Source organism: Lipotes vexillifer, unplaced genomic scaffold (assembly GCF_000442215.2).
Source record: "Lipotes vexillifer unplaced genomic scaffold, Lipotes_vexillifer_v1.1 scaffold46, whole genome shotgun sequence".
Taxonomy (NCBI): Eukaryota; Metazoa; Chordata; class Mammalia; order Artiodactyla; family Lipotidae; genus Lipotes; species Lipotes vexillifer.
Genome location: NW_006799818.1, coordinates 323,244 through 347,217, shown reverse-complemented (window position 1 = coordinate 347,217; position 23,974 = coordinate 323,244). Strand labels below are relative to the sequence as shown.

At 39.0% G+C, this 23,974-nt stretch overlaps 1 pseudogene; it reads right to left on the bottom strand.

Moving 5' to 3' along the window:
• Positions 1–2,323: 2,323 nt before the first annotated feature.
• LOC103089955 (14-3-3 protein eta-like) overlaps positions 2,324–23,974 on the bottom strand; it is a 92,578-nt pseudogene continuing 70,927 nt past the window's right edge.

Here is a 23,974-nt window from a genome sequence, read left to right as displayed (position 1 = left end):
AAAACCATTTTTCGATTTATGTGGAAAGTTTCCAGTGAAAGACATGATCTCCTGCTTTATCACATCAACAATAATTCCTAGATACAGAATGTCAGTAAAGACACCCAAACAAATCTCTTTCTATGGAGTCTGGTGTCTTGGCAATTGGGAATTTTTGAATCAGTGGTGAACCCAAGCAAATCAAGGAAGGTGAGTGGGATGGAGAGAAAACAATAAGGTCACCTGTGCCCCAATTTCTTGCAACATTTCTTCTACAGAAATTCCAATGTGACCTTCAGCAATTCCCTTAACATATTTTGGTTTCTGCTTTCCTATTTCTAAATTCAAGATATTTGGGTCACATGCTGGCTGTGTACCTTTTAGCTATAAAATTTGATATATGGATTCTACTTTTCAAGCTATGTAGAATGAGTTTGTGGTATAAAGTTGAACTGATATAAATTTAGAGTCAAATAACCCCCATGACAGGTGGATTTTCCCCCAATCCCATTATGACCTAGAAAATTTGGTATTAAAAGCAACTTCCCTCCTGATAATCTTATAAGTACTTAAGTGTCAGAAATTCAAGACCTAGTCAGTGGAACAAGAATGATGTCTGCCAAGAATGATGGCAAAGCAGAGTTTTAGAAGAGTGGAAGATTAAAGCTTAAAGCTGGGAGAATGTCTGTGGTGATGGACGAACTTCTATTTAACCTGTAATAAAAATCATACTTTTGTTTCAATGTCTAGTCAAAAAGCTACTTACCCCGTACCACCTTCCCAATTGCCCCTCCCCCACCCTGTTTTCCATTCCGTTTTCCTACCACTTTGTTCTTTGTCCCTTTGATGTGGTCTTCTATTAAAATTATCTACATATTAATTCCTCCCACTGTTTTGTAAATTTCTTGAGCCTCAGACACTTCTCTTCCATTTTTGTGTTCATTCTTCCGCTCTCTTCTCTCACTATTCTCCCACCCCTACTCCCAGACCACACCGTCTAAATATTGAGTAGAACCTACTCAGTATTTCTTTCTCAAATTTAACATTATTTCAATTGACAGATGTGAATATATATGTCACAGCATCAAAATCATTGAATTTGAACAGTTTCTTGTTTCATTATGATTGTAGACAGTTAAGTACCCATCAATCTCTGGCAGACAAATGTTAAGATTTACCTGACTGAGCTTGTTGAAGTCAGGGACAATGTCTTGTCCAGATTTGCGCTGTCAGCACTGGTCACGGCATCTGGCACTAAGCATGTGCTCTCTTAAGGCTTACTGAATGGAACAATCCTGACCTATGAGCTAGGTTAGGATTAGATGGGGAGCTGTGTAGAGAAAACAAAAGATTAGTTTTTTCTTGGATGAATTCAAAAGTGACTTCCAAGAAAATAAATAAGGGATTGCAGCTCTCTATGAACCATATTATCTGCAATATTTTCAGAGTAACTAGTCTTTAACTAACTACAGTTGACCCCAGAGCAACTTGGGGTGGGGAGGTGGTTAGGGGCACTGACCCCTGCACAGTCCAAAATCCTCATGTAAGTTCACTGTCTGCCCTCCCTATCTGGGGGTCCAGATCCATGGACTCAACCAATCAGGATCATGTAGTATTGTAGCATGTATTTACTGGACAAAACCTGTGTATAAGTAGACCCTCACAGTTCAAACCTGTATTGTTTAAGAGTCAACTGTAGTCTCATTTCAACAATAAATAACTTTTTAATAAACTGTGTGAGACACTGAGATACAAAAGGAATCTTATTAACATTCTAGACTGAATCATCTAAGGTTTTTATCTCATTTTCTTCTTCTTCTTTTTTTTAAATACCCCCAAAGCAGCACTTACTTACCTAATGAATTCCAAAACATTTAACTTAGAAGTCTGGCATTTCATAATCACCGATTTTGACTGACATGGGCTGACACACAGGACGATAGCCAAAGAGTTAGAAAACATAAATCCATGATTCTTAATCGATAGTAACAACAACAAAAAAGTTACAGATATCAAAACTTTAGATGCATCGCATTGAAAAAAAGGCTTGTGCACCTCATAATTTAAAGAGGCAAAACAAGGCGCTACTGAAACCTCACGTTAAACAGCTTATTATTAAGCTGATGGAAAGGAGCAAGTGGTCTCTCCATCTCAGCTTCCCTTAACAGTTTTCCATCAGCTGAAGAAAGAGGTGGGAGGGGTGAATTCATTTATGCATGCACAGATTTACTGCTTTAATAAAACACTATCAGCTTGTTTTAAATGAACTGTTTAAACACCGACTGCAGCCTGTGTCGGCTAATCCTCCGTTCTAACCTCCCCATTGCTTTCACCTGCATTTCACTTAGCTCGGCAGGCAGAGTAAAATGCCTCCTTCAGAACGCACCTGTCTACAATTGGAAAAGAAAGCTCCCGTGGGTTCACAGCAAACCGTCAGTCCCGCAATGCCCATGAATCTGTCCGGAACTGCTTCCCGGGGGAGCGGAGAGCAGATCTGAGTAGATCCGAGTAGCTGTGCGGCCATACAGATAGGTTCAGCACTAGCTACGGAGTGACTGTGGCGAGGAAGGGGCAGTGGTGCTGAGGCGCGGGTAGGCGTCGGGCAGAGGCGTCCGCGTGGCCCTTCTCCGGCTTCCTCGTCCTGCTGGTCGCTCCTTCGGAGGGTGAGGTTGTCTCACAGCAGATGCATGATGAGCGTGGAGTCCTTATAGGAATCCCCGTTTAATGGGTCCAGCTCGCCCGTGGCAACTTCGGAGGCTTGTTTGGGTAAGAGTCAAGGCTCCTCAGGCGCTTTCGGAGAAGTTGAGCGCCAGGCCCAGCCGGATGGGGTGCGTGGGCTGCATGTACTCTTTGTTGATTTCGAAGGCTTCCTCATGGAGGCCTCCGGAGCTTCGACCACACTGTTTTTCTCCTGGCCGGAAGCTGCCTCTGCCAGGTAGCGGAAGTAGTCGCCTTTCATCTTAAGGTAGAGGACCTTTCCTCTCACACTGGAAATCAGTGCAGTTTTTTTTTTTTTTTTTTGCGGTATGCGGGCCTCTCACTGTTGTGGTCTCTCCCGTTGCGGAGCACAGGCTCCGGACGCGCAGGCTCAGCAGCCATGGCTCACGGGCCCAGCCGCTCCGTAGCATGTGGGATCTTCCCGTACCGGGGCACGAACCCGTGTCCCCTGATTCGGGAGGCGGACTCTCAACCACTGTGCCACCAAGGAAGCCCTCAGTGCGGTTCTTGATGAGGAACTTGTCCAGCAGAGCCGGCACGACGCTGCACACCGTTTCCAGCTCCTTCTCGATCTACGCCTGGTAAGCCTTAACCTTCTCCTGTTTCTTCTCATTCCCGTCGGCCATGGGTTTCTGCTCGATGCTGCTGCTAACCCTCCAGGAAGACCGCTGGGCACCGACCACGTTCTTGTAGGCCTGAGAGAGGAGGTTTCGGTCTTCACTGGGGAGAGGTTCGTTGAGCTCGGTCACCGCCTTCCTGGCGGAAGCCTTGTCGTCACAGCGCTCCACATGCTCGCCCAGCCGTGCCCGCTGCAGCAGCCGCTCGCAGTCCCCGTTACCGCTAAGGTCCGGCCTCACTTAGCGCCCAGCTCCGCTCCACTCGCTCGCTGGCGCGTGCGTTCCGGGTCTCCGCGGAGGCTGCCGCCGCGCACGCGCACTGGCTCACCGGCGGCCCAGGCAGCAGGCGGCAGGCACCGCCGCTCGCCCTCTCGCTGGCTTGGCGCGCGAGCTGTGTTACCTCATTTTCAGATTTGTCTGGAGTGTTGAAAAAAGTTTATAGTTCCTTTCCCCTCCTTTCTAACATGTGATTGAGATTTTTTATCCACTTCATGATCTGATGAAAGTTCTTTAGAGGTTTCTTTCAGTAAATATTTTCCAGTTTATAGCATTCATTCTTAAGTTCCCTTTAGATACCAACGAAGCAGGTAAAGAAGTAGACTTGCTTCTCTTCTCACTGCAGGAAGGAAGTTAGATAACCGATAACCCCAAGTTGCCTCAATAAAATTTGAACAAACCTCTGTCTCTGGTGTTAAGACTTAAGAGTAAGGTCCGTAGTACTAAATGTTGATTATTGTGTTTTCCTGCCAATCCTCCTGTTCGAAGGCCGTGTGCACGTGGGATGTTTTATCTGCTCAGCAGAGTTTTCACCAGGCTCCTCCTTTTCCATAAAATGGATAGTATCTGTACTATTCACTTAAATAATGACTAAAACGTGTCTAGATTGCATAGCCCTGATGGTTTGCTCTCATGGAGTTTCTTTTTGGTTTTATGTTCTCATAAAAGTATTATCAAACCTTCCTCTATATTTGCTATAGGAATCTTGTTTGAGGATATTGTCCGTCCCAATGTTCATTCCCTTCCCTATGAAGTTCCACATGAAAATGTTTTTTTTAGAAAATTTTCTGCTAATTGCTAGTGAAATTTTGCTTCTCCCAAAGAACAGGTATTTTCCCTCATAAACAATGAGGGTTATCAGCAACACTAGCTCCAATTATTAAAGCATCAGTAAATGTATAACCTCAGTTAACAAGATGTCAGGAGACAGTTTGGTTTAAGAGTGATTATTCAGCAACTCAGTGATATTCACAGCAGTCACAAATTCCTGTTTTTTCCAGCTATAAACCTTCAGTGTCAAGCTTGTCAGGCTAGCCAATGTCATGGTTGTTAGATGGTTGCAGTAGCGCTAGGAGTGAAATCCTCAAACAGTAACATCCAGAAGAATAGCATATGACAAACTTTCTCAGAGTATTCTAGTTAATTTCAAAGAAAGGTCTCCAGAGGACCCCCAGTTATCTCCTACCATTGCATTGGCCAGAACCACGTTAGGTGCCCAACTAGAACAAATACTAGGAGCACAACTGTTGCAGAGGAGATGAGATGACCATGGCTGGCTTACTTTAATCAGAATTTACCCCCAGTCTACGTAGCTATACCTTAATAAGAGAATTTTTTTTTTATTTAATAAGGAAAAGAGAGGAAGAGATCTTGAGTAGGAACCAACAGTGTCTATTAGAAACACTTAGAGGGGGTCATTTTCCTTTGACAATAGAAAACTTAGAATTAACTTTGTAAGCCATGCATGTATCATCATGGCCCTTCTACTTTATGGATCTTTGTTCTGCTTTTATCTCTTAGTCTTGCTTTCAATTAAAATTTATTTTCTACTGCTCATGATTTTTGTATACTTTTTTTAGACATATATTTCTGATGTTCTAGACTTCACATGTTTTTCAAAATGATGTATAATATATGAAAACTAGAGCTAATGTTTCAGATACAAACTAGGGAATAGAAGGTGATTAGGTAACTGTTCTGGATTTGAATATACAGGATTCATTGACATTCCAGCAGAATTGTTAGAAAGTGATTTTGGGCTAAGCCTTTAAAAACATGGCTGTAGTAATCGACTTCCCAAGCATGGTAACACTGAATATTCTCATATAATTAACATCTCTAATTTACAGACAAGCAGTGGTGGCACTTTTTGTTACAGGTAGAATTTAATTAGCCAAGACAAATAAATTAGGTTTCCCACTTCTATCAGGACAGTGGAATTGCAGAGGCTGGTCTGGAAATTTCAGGCCATTGAAGATGCCATTTGACCTCTCAAGGAAATTAACTTTTCCAGCTGCCATTCTGAAAAGTTCTAATTAAGCCATATGGGTATTATTGACTTATTTATTACAATGGATGTCATGTAGGCAACTTTCTTGGAATTCTGGAAAATCCTCCAAATGACTTTTTCTTAATGTATAGGTGAGATGGAAGGCATCTTAGGATGGTACATGTCAATGGGACTATAGAGAGAAGATTCATAGAAGATTTATAGATTTAATCATATAAACCTCCAAAGATTCACTTTATTCTTTCCATATGGGGACCCAATTTGTATTACATTTCCTTTTGTACAAGAGTCTTATATAATAAAGACTGCATGAAGCATTTGAAAAAAATTAGCCTCTGTGGTAATGGGAAATATTGCAGAGAAGAGACAGATGTTGGAAAGGCAAATGTGGACTCATTTTATGGGGAAATAAATAAATAATGGGAAGACTTATGTAAGAGTGATGGTTAGCAGTAATCTTCAGGGAAGTGGTTCAATTAAATAATATAGGACAAAAAGTATTGGAAGAGGGTTTGCAGGTAGAGATATAATTAATTATAGGGTTATGAAAACTTGGGAACACTTTGTGTGATTGGTTGCTTAAACTAAAACATATTGCACTAGTACAATTACTTAAACAGAAAGTAGGAAGTATGTGTTGGAATCAGCAAGAACCCTGGAGGCACAAATGTAATAAAGAGGAAGAGAAAGTTTGATATTCTTGCAGCCAGAAAAGAGAGAAAGGAAACAAAGGGCTGGTGTCTTTAGGGAGAACAGTTAAATGTATGTGATTATAATGTGTGATAGTTAATAAGTTATTCCTATGTGATAGGTAATGTATGTCTTCTCAATCTCCCCATGAAATAATTGATGAAAAGCTGACATTCCTCACTAATGCTTTGTGGGATGGCTTGTATTTCAGGAATGTAACAAAGGCTGAGTTCTGTTCTCAGGTTAGTTCAATTGAATCTTGGAGGGACAGCCACTTATGTTCCATCAGTTGGATTTTGTTCTGTAAGTGGATTTATTTCATGTTTATTTGTTTCAATTTTGGAAGGAGAAACTCCTTTTTATCTTTCTCCATTGCAGAGGTCTAGAATTATCTTGGGCTCTGCTGTGTTCCCCCATCTCACCACAGAGCCAACACTTCTTCAGAAAGGGCCTTCTGTTTCTGGCCTGGGAGTCAATTACTCGAGTATGTGACATTATGGGGAATGATGTGAGGTAGCAGGGTACAACTGGTTCAGTATTTCTGTAGTCTTTGAATTAATTACTTTGATTATTTGCCTTTGGACAGCTCCTGCTCTTGGATGACTTCCTATGGAATACTGGGGAACTTCTCTTGAGTTTTGCTCAAGATTGTTGGAATGCATGGCTTTTACCTTTGTAGCAGTCCTCTCTGCCTGCTTTGGGTTTGTGTGTGTGTGTGTGTGTGTGTGTGTATGTATGTGTTTTAAACATGCACTCTCACTCTTATTGCACTCCAATTTCCAGAAATCTCACAAAAATTTTGCCCATCATGGTGATCTCTCCTTTTTTTTCTAGCTAATGTCTATTTTTATTTCAGTTAGATTTTGGAAGGAAAGAGAACCATGTGGGATTAATCAAGTCAGCCATCTTTAACAAAAGTCACAGGTGTATATTCTTGACACCTTAAAATGTTTTTTGTTCAGTGTGTACATTGGGCCCATCCAGTGAACTGGTATCCATTTTCTTAATTGTTAACAATATTAAAATTGATTCAGTTGTTCATACATCATGCTTTCCTGCTCAGGGAAAACATCTTTTTGGCCCAGGAAAGCTCTTCCTGGAATTGACCTGAAGTATACCAATTTTTATATAACCCAACTCATGTAATTCCTGCTTTGGCTTTAGACTTTAGCTTAAAGGGGGATTTGATTTAGTAAACAGCAGTTGATCAACTTTTGTGGTTATTGACCTAGGGCATTGCATCTGAATGTGAAAACTATCATAAGTAAAAGGAAGATTGATGGAATATGAGCTGGTGCTGTATGAGCTGGTGCTACTATTTTATTCTTCTTTTAGAGCTAAAATATTAAAGTTTGACTTACAGATGAGTATTGCTAAATGCATATTCAAGCTAATAAAGAATTATCGAACACACAGTGAGAAGTCAATTTTCAAAGTGGTAGAGTCAAAGCAGGCCAAGTATCATGAAAAAGTCTTGAACATGAATGAAAAGACCTGTGTACAAATCTTGACACTGTCACTTTTCAGATTTTTTTTTTTACAAAAGAGTTACCTGTGCTCCTGCCTTCCTCCCAGTTTCCTCCTCTGTAGACTAGGAATAATATCATCTTCTCATTGTTTTTGAGAGAAATTAAAGCATCCCTAGTGTTTAATAAATGCTCAATAAATGTAACTTAAATCTGTTATTACTATTTTTTCATTCCATCCTCCTTTGCTTTCTTTTCTCCTATTTCTCTCCTCTCCTCTGGCCCTAGTTATCACCTATGTATTGAGATTCCTACAGTCTTACACACTTCTTCTGTCGCTCTTGTTCTTGCATTCAGCCCTATTCATCTTTTTCTTGATTTATTGATAATCAATCTTAGGGCTTCCCTGGTGGCGCAGTGGTTGAGAGTCCGCCTGCTGATGCAGCGGCACGGGTTCATGCCCTGGTCTGGGAAGATCCCACATGCTGTGGAGCGGCTGGGCCCGTGAACCATGGCCGCTGAGCCTGTGCTCTGCAACGGGAGAGGCCACAGCAGTGAGAGGCCTGCGTACCGCAAAAAAAAAAAAAAAAAAAAAAAATCTTAAAGTGAGCATTTTATTCCTTTGTGCTTTTTACCCTTTTCTGCCTGAAACCCCCAAACTGTATTTTTGGTTCTCTAACATCTCCAACATCTGCTACAAGGCTGGGCTGGAAATGCTGGCTAACAGACCATGCTGGATGGCAGGGTTTTTGCATTTATTTCTGTCTTTCAGGCAGGTCATCAAATAACGGGTCAACCAGTCAATTAGTAAAATAAAATAATTATGAAACATAGGAAATGTAGAAGTGTTATAAATTCTACTAAAAAAGATAATCATAAAATCATATTATTTAAAAAGAAATATATTGTTAGTGTTTTCACTTTTTATATTTATCATATAAAATTTTAAAATAATTTATAGATGAAAGTAAGCCAGCATTTCTTTAAATGTTTACTCCAAGACTCTGTTTTGGCATTAATAATGTCAAAATGGGATTAATGATAACAAATGAGAGTAACAGATTTGAAGTTCAAATTTTATACATTGCACTCCCCCTGGCAAGGTGCACACACTCCTTGAAGCTCAGCCTAAGCAAACTCTACTTCCTTCCCACTTACCTCTCCCTTTTGTTCACACATGTGCGCGCGCACACACACACACACACATACACACTCAGGTGCAAAAATTTGAAATTTTTATGTAATGCCTATGTTATGCACACAAAAGTTTAATCAGCTGAGACAAAATTGAGTTATAACACTCACATTGTCACCCAATAGGATCAAGAAAAATTTACCTAAGACATTCTACACAAGTATTTTTGATTGTCTCTCTTCCTGTCTTCCCTCAGTGTTTCAGGGGAATGGACAACAAATATTAAATTATTGCCCTCCTTAAACATAGTCATCATTGTCAGCTATGCAAGAAGATTCATCAACAAGAAGTAAAGGTATTACATTTCACTATAGAAGAGATAATAGATGTTCAAGATTCCCATTCTGTTTTTCACCTGTCTACTGTGGGTAGAGAAACAGAATTTAAAGGTTTACAAAGAGAACAAACTTATGTATACCAACAGGGAACAGGGGCGTGGGATGAATTGGGAGATGAGGATTGACATATATACACTACTATGTATAAAATAAATAACGAATGAGAACCTACTGGATAGCACAGGGAACTCTCCTCAATGCTCTGTGGTGACCTAAATGGGAAGGAAATCTAAAAAAGAGGGGATATATGTATACGTTTAGCTAATTCACTTTGCTGTACAGCAGAAACTAACACAACATTGTAAAGCAACTATACTCTAATAAAAATTTAAAAATAAAATAAAATTTTAAAAATTAAGAAAAAAATAAAGAAGGTTTACAAGAACACAGTTTGGAAAAAAAAAAAGGAATAATTTCTACTTGTCATAGACCTATAAGTCAAATATTGTTCAAACTCCAAAACATCTCTGCAGGATTCACATATAATGATTTTCCGGTAGACTCCTGGAAAAAATCTCTGACATTTGGTCTGTAAGATGAGTCTCTATCTTGGATATAGTTGAGTGAGTAACTGCTACCAATTGGTTGGCAGCTGAGTTTGAGTTTCCGAAAAACACTTAAGTTGACTGACATATTTATAAACTAGAGATTTTCGTTTGAGCAAAAATGGTTTTAAAAAACACAATAAAGCAAAATTTTGGCTTCAAAGTTAGTCTAATCATTGTCAACGATTAAAAACAAGAGGGAGGGCTTCCCTGGTGGCATGGTGGTTGAGAGTCCGCCTGCTGATGCAGGGGACACGGGTTCATGCCCCGGTCCGGGAAGATCCCACATGCCGTGGAGCAGCTGGGCCTGTGAGCCATGGCCCCTGAGCCTGTGCGTCTGGAGCCTGTGCTCTGCAACGGGAGAGGCCACAACAGGGAGAGGCCCGCGTACCGAAAAAAAAAAAAAAAAACAAGAGGGAGAAAGCAAAATGTAAGAAGACTTACAGCTGAAGGATGTATGTGTTCTGCTATGACTAAGTTCTGTAGGTTGCATTTACACATTGATATTAAATGTTTTAAGACTTAAAACAATGCTGTGCATATAGTAGATATTTATGTGCCTTTGGAATGTACTGAGCCCCTTTCCTATATTTGGTGAATTTCTTACATTATGAATCCCACTTCCTAAGATAAAGGCCATAAACTTGCTTTTCCAGGCTCCCTTGCAGCTAAGGTACAGGTATGTGACTTTGATTCTGCCAGTCACCCATTAACATATGAGGTATCTGATTGGTAGAGTGTGGTGTGAAGAAGGCAGTGCAAGGGGGATTCAATTCTGATGGTGAGTTTGGTGGCAAGGAGACACTCAGTTTCAGAAATAGCAACAGCACACGGCCTAGCTTCCAGCACCTGATGTTGGAAAGACAAGGTACAGAGCCTGTGCCCAGAATGCAGGCCTGGTGTCTTCTGGTGCCAATCCATCCTGCTTCTAGTTATATAGCCTTTAAGACTGATTCTTCAGAAATCTGTGAACTGTCTGATCCCCTCTATCAAATTTCTTTTCTGCTTAAATGGTCCAGAACGGTTTCTGTTGTTTACACATCACACCTTCAATTAGTACAGTACATAAAACAATGGTACAACTATTTCTACTATTAATACTTTATATTTGTATAGAACTTTTGTAATTTTCAAATAGCATCTTTTGAGCCTTGTCTTTCAAATGATCTCTTCAATTCTCATATCAGCTTTAAAACTTGGGGTGTGGCAGTATCTGTAGTTTCATTTGACATGTAAGAAAACTGTGAAACAGCAAGGCTAAGTAACTTGTCTTGTCACAGAGCTACTTGGTGGGGATAGGAGTAGAAACTAACATTATTTTTGCTTTGATTCTTTTGGCTTCACCATTATTTAATTCCACAAAGAAATGAGCTTTTCCCCTAACCCTTGCTTAAGCTTCCTGACTTCTTATATGCTTAATAAAAAAGATTACACCAGAGAGACATTATGAAAGCAGAATTATTGGATATGTAAACGTATCCAAGTGACTTGCATCCAGCATCTACTCCTCTTTCTCCAAGGTGAATGTCCTCTGGGGGAGTTACTTCTCCCCTGCACCGTTCCTGATCTGACTCTCCTGGCTCCAAGGATGAGGGTAAGGTTTATACCTGCATAGAGTGATTGGCTGAGGAAGGAACAGGCACATGATCCAATGAGATGCCATCTGGATAATTCTGCTTCCCCTTGGAGAGGCATGTTATCTTCTGCTGGTTTTAAACATGGAAGGATGCAGGCCCAACCTTCATAATGTATGGGTAAAGCCAACCCAGAAAAAAAAGAACTGAGAGATGGGTCCTGATACCATTGTGTGAGTCTTTGAATCCACTGGTGCCCGGAAGTTTCAGTTACATGAGCCCCTAAATTACCTTTCATGCTTAGACCAGTTGGCTTAGATTTTTTTGTCCCTTGTAACCAAAAGAGTTTTAACTGGTACTCTGTGCCCTTCTAAGTTTCTTGGGCTTCACCAGTTATGCATAATCCAACAGAGCAGTACTACTGAATCTCATGCCAAGAGATAAGTCAACCAACTAAAAATCTAATTTGCTTTCACAACTTAATAACTTTTTTTACATGGAAGGACTCCAAATACTGTTTTCCCAAATCTAAGTAAAGGTTTAAGAGGAAAGCAATAGATCAGATATTAGGAATGTATAACTTTCTGAATATTTCCTGTATTAATCCTGTCCCTACTTTATTAGTATTCAGTAATCACTTAGTCCCTTCCTAGTTCACCTTCCCTAAATTTAGAAATTGCATTATAATATCCACTAGTAGACTTAAAAGGACAGAAAATACTCTTAATGTTTTTTTAAATTACTAATCAATTTATTAAATTTGCAAATTCAAAAACCTAGATCCCCCTTGAGATTTTAAGTTCAGTTCAAAAATTTATTTCACTTATATTTCTACAAAATTTTTGCAATCAATTTTAAGGTGTATTTAAATAAAGTTTGGTGCCATTTACAAACTGTACACCCTTATCTTGAAACAATATAAACTGCATTCATAAACTTAATCATTTTCTGTCATTTTAAAGTACTTTAATATCTGACTTAAAACCTCCTTAGTATTTAAATAATGCTTATATAACGAATAAAGTTAAAAATATGGCAGATTTAATGTTCTAAGGGTTACCCAGAGTTAACCAAACTGTACAGTTAGAGGAAATAGTCATAACAAGAGCGCTCGCTTCAGATTCCAGCTGCAAACTCAGGGTCTCCATTTCCACCCTCACTTCAGACCAGCTGGCTGTAAATTTGAGGATTCCCATGACTACCCCTCAGATTTGAAAATTTGCTACAAGGAGTCACCGAAATCATTGAAAGCTATTGTACTCACAAAGAGTATACAGGGACAGGATAAAGGTTAAAATAAGCCAAAGGAAGCACACATAAAGCAGAGTCTGGGGGGCATCCACACACAGAACTTCTGGTCATCCTCTCCCTGTGGAGTTACGTACAGTGCCACCTCCTGCTGGCCGTGATGTATGACAATATGCAGAGAGTATTGCCAACCAGGGAAGCTCACTTGAGCCGTTGATGTCCAGAGCTTTTACTGGGGCTCAATCACATGCTACCTACTTTTGGTTGATCTTTTGTCTCCAGACCTTCCTGGATGTCAGGCTAATGCCTTTACTTTCTAGTTAGTCTGGAGGTCAAAATTGATGTAGCATGGCTCAGAGCCACCATGATAAATCACAGTCTTAGATGACTCTCTGCTGGTCAAAGGCCCCAACAGAGTCCTACCAGGCAGGACATGCCAGGGGCCTAGAGCTTACCTTCTAGATAAAGGACAGACTCTTTGGGTAGGGTTAATTCTTCATTATACAATACTGAAGTATTATTTCTCTATCTTTGATTATCCTAAATGTTTCTAAGCTGATTGTAAATCCTGTGGGTTTGGAAGATACTTTCTGTGGAAGGTAATTACTATCCCAGCAAACTGAGATTATGTTTCCCTTTAGCTTTTCACCTGGCATGAGTTCTGGAGTTGTAGCCATCCTAGGCACTCCTCACTGTTCACTAAGACAGCTATGATTGTTGGCTTTGTCTTCTTAGAACATTCTAGACTTGGGCCAAGTTTAGAGGTGGCTGGATTAGTTTTTAGATGAGTACCTTGAGATCCACAGGTAAAAGATTTTCTATGAGTAAACAAACATTTCTGGACTCTTCAAGGTGGCATATAATGTTGATCTTACATTGGCAAGCTCCTTAAGAGAGAAACAGTACATTTTCATCTTGCTGCAGTAACTGTGAGCAAACTGTGAGTGTTCTTTCTAAAGCTTACTTAGCAGCCACAGTTTGGACATAAAGAGTATTAATAATGCTTTGAGGCAATTTTGCAACATAATAGGAAATCATCATTTTGGGATGCTCTGATTTTTGAAAAAGCTTAGAGATTTGTTTCTAAAAAGCGTGATGACAACACGCAGCTGTCATTATGTGCTCAAAACAAAGGGAAATCACTCTATTTGTGTGGACTTGGGAAGCAGCACCTAAGCACACGGTATAGCAAGTCCTGCCCAGAAGACTGCCTGACAAAACTCATGGTGTTTCTTGTCAATAGTACAGCAGGATGCCTCCAAGAGTGGGAAGTTCAGTTAGCAAACTCCATGAGTTGTCTTTGTGTTCAGGCCATAGATTATGTACTCAGCCTTTTAGACTCCAGAAACTAATTGTAGCACAGCTCATGATTTCGCAGATTGGCTTATACCTCTCTTTTTCCCTAGAAAAATAGTTTCCAAAGATTAAATGTTGAGGTTTTAAAGCAGTTATCTTTTTATTATTTATTTTTTAAATTCCTAGCTTCAAACCCCATTGTTAAAAGAGGAGTTCAGTACCATTTTGACATGTAGAAGGCATTGCCACCATCATATCATAGGTAACATATAAGGACATCATATCTGAACTGAAGCAAACAAAATGGTGCAGCCAGGTACACACAATAATGTGGGATTTAAATGAAATAATAACTATATACTTTTTATATGCATAAAGCAAATCCATAGAATTACAAAAGAAGCCAATTATATGGTAATATAGACATAAAAAGCCCAGATTTGAAATATACAGTTTCTATTAAAACATCAAATAATAAGATCTACAGTGGGTCTAGTAGCTGCCTTAATTTCTAAGTAACAATGAGCATTAAATGATATTTGCAACAATTATATAGTGATAAAGGCTCAAGTAATGCTATTAGTAGTATAGTAATAAAGGAGATGTTAAATATCACTTAAAGTTTTGTGAAAATAAAGATGTAATGTGTGTGTGTGTGTGTGTGTGTGTGTCTAGGAGGTGAATAATGTTGGCCAAAGACTGAATTCTAGGTAACTTGGTTTCAGAAGTGCAAACTACCCTCTTTTAACAGGTGGCTGTATAAATGGATTTTGAGAGATGAGTTAAACTTTGCAATTTCTCCCACTTTGTCTCCCTTTGTTATTCTCACTCTGTTTCCTCCAAACTGTTAAACAGTAAAGAAAAGGAAAAAAACCCAAGAGCCCTTGGGGGAACTGAGGGAGATTATTTTTGCATTTTACTCACAGCCTTGGCAGGCGGAGAGTCAAAGGAATGAACTGGATGGTGGCAGCTTCAAATCAGAAAAGCTTTGAGAAAAGCTTTGAGAAAACAAACTCAATGCCTGGAATCTGCAGCAGACAAGGAGGGAAAATTTGGGAAATTGGTCCAGGAGGGTGAATAGAGAGAAGACCTAAGGAAATTCCCTGACAACTTAGAATTCAGTGATTTCTTGAATTAAACACATGAATTTTATCCATTATAAAAACGCAGTATATATTTGTCAATGTGTATTTTGTCTATTTGTCTGTTTGTGTGTCAGCAGTTGTTTGATCTTCTCAAAAAAATAGTTTGTATTGTTACTCCCCTTTAAGAGACAGGAAACTTGAGACACAAAGATGTTAAATGCTTGCCTAAGGTCACACATTTTGTAAGCAGCAGAGCCAGGCTTAGCACCTAAAGCTTATTTCCTAATGCTTTCCCACATGGATAGTTGAAGGGGTTGGACTGACCAAGTCTTGTTTTGGTGCACAAAGTATTTACATGGAGCTTCTAAAATGTCCTGAAATGCATTTTTCAGTATGCTAATTTTTCACTGGCATACAAGTATCTTATGCTATAATGCCCTTAAAATCAGACACTTAATATATGAACTTTTCCTGAAGTTATCAGGTGTGTAGATTTCTCCCATAGCTAATATTTCACCTGCTTCTTAACTCCAAATCTTTCCATCACAAAGTGAGAAGACTCCTCTAACTATCCTTGGGCTTCTCCAAATTACCTGTTCAGCCTCACTTAGAGCTGGATGTGTGAGCTAGCAGTGCATGAGGAAGTTCATTAGAGAAGGGAATTGGATTTGATTAATTTTTTCTTAACACTGATTGACCATGACAGTCCATTTTGCTAACATTTATATTGCAGTAAAGTTTAATTATGGATTATTTCACCATAAGGCAAAATAGAGTGACATAAAGCAGAGAGTGAAAATTTACAGTGTTGTATAAATATCTATTTCTAATTTTCTGCCAATTACTTTCCTATTTTATTTACAACTTTAAGCACACACTTTTATAAGTACATACAATTGTGTTCCTAAAGTAAAAAATTCAGAAAAATTGTTAAAGACAAAGAAATAGATCATAAGAAATACCGGATTGGTATCCAACATGACACCAAGATGACACCTTCCATATGTACACATTAACATTAATGATCAAGTCAGTTAAAAAATAGATAAACCAAAGTGCATCTGATGTGGCTGTTTCAGAATAATGATTATGCTCTTGCATATCATTGCGGTGTGAGGATGGTAGAAAGCTTTTCTAACTCTAGGACACTAGCTTAATATATTCTGTCACCAGACCTGTTTTCTTTTTTCTTTTTTTTTTCTTCCCAAATGCATCTCTATTCATTTACCTCTTAAAGTGATTAAAGGATTATAGTTACTGCTTTGGAATTAGTCGGGCTCATCCAAGATATTTCCTATTAGTCAGAGAGAGAAAAAAATTTATTTTGAAAAGAAGCTCAGAATAAAAAAGTGATTGGGTGGGGAAGGCAGATGGTGAGAGGGGTATTCAGGGGCAAAAATCCAAATTTTAATTGTGTGTCCAAGTTCATATTTGGTAATTGCTGTTCATATTGGCTTCTGACACATAAAAATTTGGATAGATGTGCCAGTCAGACAAGCACCAAATGGGAAGCGTGTGCACGTTAATCTCAGATCCCCAAACAATTCTGTTTTACTGACCTACCTTGGATACTGCATAATACAGGGTATAAAATAATGAGGAAGAATATTAACTGAAGTTCTCAAGTTTAAATCAAATCTTGTCCTTATTTGATCACCAAGACCCTCAGTAAAAATGATTTCCTGGTTTGTATCAGTAGAATAGGCATTTGAGGAGAGTCAGCAGGTTCAGTTCATCATTATAGTTAGCATCTGGGTTGATAGCTTCAGCAATAAAAATTCTCGTGTAATAGAACAAGGAACTAACTACTCAGTCTTGTTCTGAACAGTAAATGCATGTCTTTCACTTTATTCTTTTGAGGATGAATTTTTGTGCCAGCTTCTTTCTTTTTTTTTTTTTTTTTAGATGTTGGGGGTAGGAGTTTATTAATTAATTAATTTATTTTTGCTGTGTTGGGTCTTCGTTTCTGCGCGAGGGCTTTCTCTAGTTGCGGCGAGCGGGGGGCCACTCTTCATCGTGGTGCGCGGGCCTCTCACTATCGCGGCCTCTCTTGTTGCGGAGCACAGGCTCCAGACGCACAGACTCAGTAGTTGTGGCTCACGGGCCCAGCCGCTCCGCGGCATGTGGGAATCCTCCCAGACCAGGGCTCGAACCCGTGTCCCCTGCACCGGCAGGCAGACTCCCAACCACTGCACCACCAGGGAAGCCCCCCAGCTTCTTTCTAACACTTCATGTGAAAACTTGGACAATGCACACTGAAATTTTAGAATTTTATTCAGCTTTGTTTTATTGTCCAACAAATACCAGTTTGCTCTAGAATAAATTAAATAAATAATTAAGATCAAAGTTAAGGAAAAATTTGCCTGTAATCCTTTCTCGTGCTGTCATTACACCTAAGCTAACCACTGTAAATATTTGGGTCCGTATCCTCGCAGACTTATACATAGGTGTATAGTGTTTCCAAATATATACATATATTTCTGATGCAAAATATTCAATATCTGCATTCAAGAAACAGATAAGTTGCATCTTTTAGATCTTTACTTGAATAAAATTTCTGATTTCCTTCTCATTCTTTCCTAATCACTCAAAATTTAAGCTTGCATCAAACAAATGTACAATTAAGCTAATTATTATTAGCTAACTAATTGCTAGTTAAACATTCTTTTTTGGAGAGTCAGACATGTTTCAATTTCCTCTTAATTTTCCTGAGTTTAAATTAGTACATTTAAATATATTCCTTGAAGGTTTGTGACACATCCAGGAATAATTTAGGGGCTGGGAGCAATAACAAAGTGTAAGAACTTGTCTGTCTCTTTAAAGTGATTCCAGTGTGCTCAGGGATACAAAACAAACATTGGGAATAGATTGGAGAGCAGTTGATGCAATAGGGAAGAGAGAAGGAATAAATACCAGGGAATTAAAGACGCTTCTGAGAAGGCTTCAGGGGCTGGAAGGAGGCTGCTGGCTGTGAGAAGTTTAAACCTTAGGGTGGAAGGGAAAACTATTCCAGGCAGAGGAAGCAGCACGAGACAAATCATGGAACTGATAATGATCTCGGCATGACAGGCCTTTATACAGTGGGAAAAGGCGGTAATGAAATTTGATGTGGGAGGTAACAAAACAATCATTATTAGTGTACAATATTTTGACCTGAACCCATCTGAATGATATGATTTGGATTTACTGGAAACCTTATCAAATAGCACCTTTATCATCTCTTTAGCGCTCTTTGCAAATATTCAAGTGCCTGTTCATGTCCCACAGATCTTTCAAATCAAATGCGTCCCACACTGCACTCGTCATATTCCCTCTAGTGAATGTCCCAAATTATCACCACAGAGTCCGTTAATAAAGCAAAACTTACCTCATACTTGTTGCAGCAAGAAAAACACATGAATCTGACAAGGTCTTAGCTGTGTTTTAGAAGGGGAATATTACAGAATTTTGGCTTCTAGGCTTACACGGTGTAAGGTGCTTCCACCCCCCACCCCCCACCCTGCCCCGAGACAAAGCTAATCAGCGCGGCACAAAATCTCCTGAAGAAAGTCTTGATAAGCAAACTTTTGTTTGGTAAGTGGGCTGTTTGCTCAGGTGAACAGCCTCTTATCTTTCATAAATTTATCTGTAGGAATTTCCTAAAACAATTAGTGGAGTTATTTTTTTGCTTTACAGCCTTATCTTTCTCTGGAAAAGTTTTCCTGGAACAAAGAACTATATCATGTTGACATAGGTGGTCTGCAGACTTGTGTAAGTCATGCGGGCACAGATGGTCTTAGTTCTCACCTCCCTAAACCAGGCCCTTCTAAGATGTTTCCTGCCTGAGTCACTGGTAACACCCACCACCCTCCTGCTCTCCTGGGGAAAGAGCTTGACTTTGTTTTCACTTCCCTATCCTCCAATGCAGGCTGTCACTCTCAGCTCCCATACTTCCCAAATGTTCCCCAAATGCTCGTCCAGCATCTCTCCTGCTTCCACTCTTTGTTTCACATAAAGGTGAAAATTTCATTTCTGAAATAAATAACTGAATATGTAATTTCTCTCCTAAATGATTTACAATAGCTTCACATTGCATATATATATGAAACCATCATGCATCATGTGTATAGGCTAAATATATACAATTTTTCTTAGTCAATTATGTCTCAATAAAACTGGACAAAAAGTTTCCCAACACTAAATAATAGAACCTGAACTTAATAGCACTGACTTCAAGACCCTCCGTGAGCTGGTCTCAACCTCTTAATTCACTTCATACTATATTTTTTGTGTGCGGATAGTTTCCTTAACACAGCATAGAATTTTCAGGCTTTTGTTCTACCTGATACACTCTTCTCCCCTTTCTCCACTCAAAGGCCCTTTATTCAGTGTTATTTGTCTCTGTTTACTTCCTATTTCTCTCTGCCTTCCTACTGGTCTCCTCAATTACCAATTGATTTGATTAGTGTCCCGGGGTTATGTCCTTGCCTCACCACAGTCTGTACTTTGTCTTCTTTTCAAAGGCTCTTAGCTATTTTAATGCATCTGCTTCCTCATATTTGATGGCTCTCCAATCCACATCAATTTTCCTTAACTCTCAGCTCCAGATGCAAATTCACCTGTGCTACACATAGCCCCTTGGGATTCCTACAGGTATCTCAGATTCAACATGCTCAAAACCAAAAGCATTCCTCCTCCTGTAATCCCTATCATGGTATCATCACCCAGAGAGCAACCCTAGGTGCTGTCTCCCTCACCCCTCATATCCCATCACTCACCTTGCCTTGCCAATTTTACTTCCTTTGAATTTCTCAGCTCTTTCCCATCATCTCCATCCCTCTACAGTTGCTCCAGTTCATGCCTCACCAACTCTTGCCTGAGATTTGGTGACCACCTCCTCACTGCTTTTGTGACACCTTGCCATTTTCAAATAAACCTTCCATTGAGCCACCTGTGTTTCTAAAATGCAAAGTTGCTGTCCCTTAAAGTCTTTCAGTGGCTTCTAAGAGCTTACAGAGTACAGCTCAGGCCCCTTAATACGCAATATAAAACCTTCTATAAAACCTGGTCCCTCTGAATCTATCCTACATCACGTGCCTTGTGTTTTGCATTTCAGCAATTATGATTTTTTAATTTTTTTTGCCTTTGAGATTGTGTTTATGATGTTTCCTTTGCCCTGAGTTTATATATTCCCAAGTCTCCTGAATAACTCTGTTATTCTTTAAGATTCCATTAAGCATCATTCTAAGGCAGACTTCTCTTGGGATAAGATAACTTCCTCTTTGTATTCTCGTAGCAGTGACACTCTACTGAACACATTGTAATGACATTATTTGCTATAGGCCGCCCCTGGTGGGTCCTTCAGGACTCAGACAATGTCTTGATTTTGTCTATTTCAGTTAATCTTCACAAACATACAACAAAATAGTATGGTATTTTAATTATTATCAACACCTGACCTGTGAGAATTTGAAGTTCATGGAAGTTTAGTGACTTTCCTAAGCTAGCAAGTCACAAAGCCTGAACTTGAGCCCAGATATGCTTGACTTTTAACTATTAAGCTATAGTGAGATGATGTTATAATGAGATCAGTGTCTGCACATGGCATATACTCAATACGTTTATTTATTATTATTAACAAAATACATATTATTTATTTGTATTTCTAGTATATAACTTACTATAGGTGTTCAAAAAATGTTTGTTTCCTTGAAATAAAAGATGATTCTTATCTTATCCTCTGAGTTGAATGAAAAATTTCTTACACTGTGCTCCAAAAGCACTCTGTCTTTAATCTGAACAGTATTAATATGAGTTTCATGACTCAGATTGAATTGTTTAAATGTTTGTTCCTCATATGACCATAAGCTTAGGGTCACAGTGTGTACGTATTTTAGATTATTTGTCCACATACCTTCCAAGTGCTCTATGCACATGGAGGTATTTAAAAAATCTTAGTAGAATTAGAGTGTCAAAGTATAATTTATATATAGAGAGATGTACAGATCTTAAGTGTACAATGAATGATGACAAATGCAGACACACCTACCGCATCAAGATATAGAACATTTTCATCAACCCAAAGAGTTTTTAAAATTTCCTTTCAAATCAATTAATGGCCCATCCAACATGGAACAGTCTTTTTTCCCCTTGGTTGCTTTAAGGATTTTCTCTTTATTTATTTCTCTTTATTTATTCATTGTCAGTGATTTGATTATGATGGGTCTTGGTGTGATTTTCATTATGTTTAATCTGCTTTTGGTTTGTGAGTTTCTTGGGTCTGTGTTTATATCTCAAATCAAATTTTGAAAATTCTTGGCCATTGTCCCTTCACATATTTTTGTGCCCCACCCTGTCTCTTGACTTTTTCTGAGAGTCCAATTACATATTTGTTAGACTGTTTGATAATGTCTCAGAGATCACTGAGGCTTTGTTCATTTTGTGGGTTTTTTGTGTTGTTTCTATCGCCTGATCTTGAAATTCAGTATTTTTTTTCTTGTGTTGACTCTAATCTTCTGTTAAGCTCATGCAGTGAATTTTTCATTTCATTGTATTTTAGCTGTAGAATTTTATTTGGCTCTTTTGTATGGTTTCCATTTATTTATTGACAGTCTCTATCTTTTTCCTCCATATACTCATGTTTTATTTTCAACCTTTGAACATGAACATAATTATAACACTGTTTTCCAGGGTCCTTGTCTGTTAACACCTTTGAATCACCTTTGTACTTTCTGGTTTTATTTTTATTTACTGCTTTTTCTCCTGAATATGGGTCATGTTGTTCTGTTTCTTTGCATGTCTACAAAGTTTTTATTGGATCCTAGATATTGTGTATGCTGTGTTTGTGAAGGTCTAGATGTTCTTTCTTTCCTTGAAGTGTGTTGAGTTTTATGTCATACTTAACATCTTTGAAGATCAGCTTGATCCTACTGAGGCTTTTTCAAGCTCTGCTATAACATGTTTAAAGTAAGTTTTGCTGAACTAACCCTACTCTTCAGCAGTTGTCTTTCTGGAGTCTCTTCTGAATACCCTGGGTGTTTAAAAAAGATTCTTCATTCTGGTTGGTCCGAACTCAAGTGTCTCTCAGCCCTATGCCAGTTCTGGTGGTTATTCTGGTTAGAATAATTTTATTCTAATCAGAAAAATATTCTGGTTAGAATATTTTTTGCCTAGTTTCATGTAATCTCACCCTAGACCTGTGCAACTTAGTATTCAGCTGAAAATCTAAGGGGGATAAGGTTGATTTCTGGAGCTCTTTCTCTGTATGGCTCTCTCTTTGCCCCTCACTTCCAGGTGTCTTCACCTCTCTCACCTCTGATCTCTGTCTACTAATCTCAGTGGGACCACTCTGCTCCATTTCTGCTTTGTCCTCTTCTGTTCTAAAAGTGCCTGCATGAAGCAATCTGGGTCGATTGTGGGGTTCCTCTTGTTTCCTTTTTCTCATGGATCAAAATCCTGTAATGCCTGTTGGTTAGCATATGAAAAAAATTTATATATTTTAGCCAGTTCTCTGATTATTACAGCAGGAGGTATAATCCAGGATCACTTAACTCCAGCATGGCTGAAATTGGGAGTCTTGTTAAAATTAGATCAAGTTATAAAAAGCTGCTAATGTTATAAATTTATGGGCTAAATAGATATTTGTGACAGGTTAGGGAATCAAAGTGTTACATATTAAAGCATGTTTTAAGGATCTATTCATCACTTCTTCATTCTTATTAAAGGGACTTTTACAGTAGTTATATTTTGTATATTTTCACTAAATAAACACTTCAACTTCTATAATGTCTTTTTTTGCTTGTGTAAGTGAGTTATTATTTAACAACAAAGCTGCTGAAGAATATTACTCATTGGTGAGTGGGTGGCTTTCTGCAGGTTTTACTTGTGGTAAAGCTATTCTTCATTAATCATGAAAAAAAATAGCTTGTGAGTGAAAAGCTACCAAAGAGAGTAGATTTGGGGGATATTGATGGACAGGATGCATCTTGCTAAACTCATCCAGCCCACTGAGCTATGATGAGCATCTCCCTTTATCTGGATGAGTGAGCACACGGTGTGTCTCATTTTAAAAACAAAACAGTTCTCAGAAATTTATAGTAGCATGAAGCCATAGCTTAGTAATGTCTTTTTGACAATAAGCATGTCTGTAAGGAAGGGCTTGAGTTGACTAAGGAAGGACCTTTGGGTTCAATTTCAAAATGTGGGTGCTGCAATAACATTGGCCCCACTCAGCAGGTTATTTTCAACTTTTCTGCCTCTCATGAAGAACTGTGCAGAAGGCAGCCATGACACCCAGAGAAAATGAATGACCTGAAATATCTACTCTAGACTCTGACCCTGACCAAGTATATTTTATGATTGAGGTAAAAAAACTTTTTTGAGTCTGGGGAAAAACAGAGTAGTAAAAGTTTTGGAAATATAATGTAGAGAGTATGTTTTATGGCCTGAAGTTACTTGGATATTAGAAGGCTTCAAGGAATAAAGTGTTGGTCTTACTCAATGGACTTTGGAGGGTGAATGGGAGACATCATGAAAAGGCAGACATGTGCTTTCAAAGCCCTCTGCATAGCAGAACACTGAGGTGGGATATTGGAATTCATACCACGGGTAAACATTCTTTACTTTCAAATGTGCCTGTGACCACTTTCAAGTCCCCATTTTAACAGACTTTTGAGGAGACAGATTATTCTGAACCATGTGAACCAAAGTGAAAGTGAAAGAATAGGTGAAATCTTTTTTTTTTTTTTTTTTTTTGCGATATGTGGGCCTCTCACTGTCGTGGCCTCTCCCGTTGCCAGACGCGCAAGCTCAGCGGCCATGGCTCACGGGCCCAGCCGCTCCGCGGCACATGGGATCCTCCCAGACCGGGGCACGAACCCGCGTCCCCTGCATCGGCAGGCGGACTCCCAACCACTGCGCCACCAGGGAGGCCCCAGGTGAAATCTTTTGCTGTAGCC